The following is a 3,325-nucleotide window of genomic DNA, read 5'->3' on the forward strand; positions in this document are numbered from 1 at the left end:
TATAGGTACATGTAACACAGGGAAGGCACCGGGTACAACCCATCAGTCACACTATATACCGTATATAGGTACATGTAACACAGGGAAGGCACCGGGTACAACCCATCAGTCACACTATATACCGTATATAGGTACATGTAACACAGGGAAGGCACCGGGTACAACCCATCAGCCACATGACCGCTCACATAGGCCCACGGGACTCCACATGTCAGCACCTCGGTGCGAGGCCTCCATCCACCCCGGTAGAAGGGGGATCTGTGTTGTGCCGTTTTTAGGCTTCTGATCTGTATCTGTAGATATCTCCTCCTGGGTCACACACTGTGGAGCGGCTCCTCTCCTCCATCACTAGTCTTCCCTAAATTCTTCCCTATGTTACTTTTCCTCGTCTCCTCCACACATCGTTAATTTACAGGTTTTTGCTTTTTTATTTGTTTTCTCACCATCCTTCCTATTCTCATGTCAATGCTCCAAAAAACTCAAATAGCCTGAGGCGTCCCCCAAACAACGACTACAACGCCCCGTGATCTCATCCAGACGACTGCAGAAGACAGATGCTGCGCCCCGTTAGGTGGGAACCCGCACGGCGTCTGTATTAATGCCCCCGTCGTGTGACGCCGTGCATTATAGAACAGGAGACATCACAGGAAACATAGGGAGGGCTGGAAACGTGCTGGGGGAGATCTATAGGGGGGAAAAAAAACACACAATCACCTTCCACCGGACAGGTGATAACTAATCGGTGGGGTCTGACCCCTGGGACCGCACAAATGGGCAGAACGAGGGGCTTTTACCCCCTTATGGGGGTGCACATACCTGACCGCTGCGGCACTTGGCTCCTTGTGGCCGCCCCATAGTGACTGAACAGAGCGGAGATCGGGCGTCCAACCTGCAGATCAATCTTCTGACAGCAATAACAAGTCTACGTTCTGCTGATTAGTTTGTGTCCCGGGAACCAGACACCCAGTGGTCGGTAAGTCATCACCTTTCCTGTCACTTTTCACAACCCCTTTAGGCTGTGTGCACACGTTGCGGTTTTTTCACGTTTTCTTTGCGGTTTTTCCCAATAACTACCGCAAAAAAACCCGCATACAATAAGCATCCCATCATTTAGAATGAATTCCGCATGTTTTGTGCACATGATGCATTTTTTTCCGCGAAAAAAACGCATCGCGGTAAAAACCGCAGCATGTTCATTAATTTTGCGGGGGTTTTTTTGCAGATTTCCCACTACAAAATGCATTGGGAAGTGTCCGGAAAAAAACGCGGCAAAAAACGCGTCAAAACCGCGGCAAAAAACACGTCAAAATCGAGGGCAAAAACGCATGCGGTTTTCTTGCAGAAAATGTCCGGTTTTTCTCAGGAATTTTCTGCGAGAAATCCTGAACGTGTGCACATAGCCTAGAATGTTCTCATCTCACTATGTACAGTGGGTATGCAAAGTATTCAGACTCCTTCAAATTGTTCACTGTTTCATTGCAGCCATTTTGTAAATTCTAAAAAAAAAAAATTCATTTTTTCTCATTAATGTACACTCTGCACCCCATCTTGACCCCAGTGACTGCACCGAGTAATGGCCGGATTCAGTCCTGGTCACTGGTGGAGCGAGGCTGTGCAGGACACTCGCGCTCTACTGATAAGGACGAGCTATGAAGCTCCCGGGCGCTAACCCTGGTGGAGCGACCGGGGATCAATGCTCTAGAACACGTCACATCCACCGGAGCGCAGCCTCAATGCATCCGGTCCATGGCTGCCCCACTGGGTTCGGTGCGGCCAGGACTCGTGCCCGGGGCCGCTCCTGGCGCTCCTCGTCATGGCTGCCCTTCCTCCTTGCTTACGTCTCTGCATATATCATCAGATACTTTGCATTGTTTGACAGTTCTCATCTAACGTCGCTTTGGGCGGAAACTAATAATTGTTCTTTGCAGACTTATAAAAATAGTAACATTTCTCGAGTCACTCAAGCGCAGTGTATTCAATTAGCGCTAATTATCGTCACAGTTTTCCTGATACACATCGCATTTCTAGTCACTTTGCTTTGGTTTTGTGCTTCAGCAATTTCTCCCATTCGAGGATCTAGAGGAGTGTTATAGATTCAGCACCATGGACAGCGGCGTAGAGAGACCGCGGCCCTCTATTGTGTGATCCTAAAGAGGGGCGAGCAAGAGGATGATGAAGATGATGATGCACCAAATTCATTAAGAAGCTCTGCTCCCATCACGGGGTTTCTCCTCTTTATATATCGCACTCATCATATTATACAGCACTGTGCACTTTCTACCCACATAATCCTTCTCTTTCCTCTGCTCTTTGTAGAAACAGGAAGTCTCTTGTCCCTGCATTTATCATTCCCCTCTTCACCTAATGACCCAGCTGCTGCCTCCTCCCCCTGTATTGTAGTTCTATTGATGATTCATGTAAGGAAAACTTACCTCCTGTCTCTACATAGAGCTTAGAAGGATTCAGCTCCTCAGTTATTAATCACGTGATGTCATAGATCTAATGGAAAAGAGGAGAATTATCTGGGTAGAAAGGAAAAATGAGCAATTGTAAGTGCACAGTGCTGTATAATATGAAGACTGCAATGTATTGAGATGATCAACATTTTGATGTGAGGAGGATGAGGGCTTCTTTAAGAGGTTCCCACCACAAAATTCAGTACATCCTATTCATGGACCTTCACCAGAAATGTTACTCTGGTCAGGGCCTACAGTAACATTTCTGTTGTAATGACGGCCGCCGCTATGGATGAATTTGATGAGCAGGTGTTGCCACACCTCGTCTCGACTCCTCACAAGCGCTGCATATTTTGACAGAAAACACCAAAGGTGGCAAAATTATTGCACAATTCTGAATCATGCAAAAATTTTGTTTGCTGATCATGATCATCTAAGTAGGTTTCATCTGGTTATGGTATCGTCACAACTGTGTTAGGTGTCCCAGCACCAGGGGCTCCTTCCCTGTCCCCAACGTTACGGGCGCCCTAGCTCGCACTCTTCCCCAGATAATTTCTGATGGTGAAGACACCGGGGTCACGTACCTTGCCTCAGCTCCTGAATTCACCCTCTGTCTGTACCTATCCGCCACCCAGGGAAGAGAGGAGTAGTATACCATAATACACCAACCAGACAAACAAGGTAATATGAACAGTGATAAAGGAGAATACCAAACCTACCAATATACTCACATATAACCAAGAAATGCACAGGAGAGTGAAAGATAGGGAAAAACCAAAGTAGGAGATAGGAATTATCAAACACTCAAAACGTAGCAAAAGTCAGATAAATCCACCAAAGGCCTTCTCCAATAATAACCACCAACAACC

The sequence above is a fragment of the Ranitomeya imitator genome, chromosome 10, assembly GCF_032444005.1.
Source record: "Ranitomeya imitator isolate aRanImi1 chromosome 10, aRanImi1.pri, whole genome shotgun sequence".
Taxonomy (NCBI): Eukaryota; Metazoa; Chordata; class Amphibia; order Anura; family Dendrobatidae; genus Ranitomeya; species Ranitomeya imitator.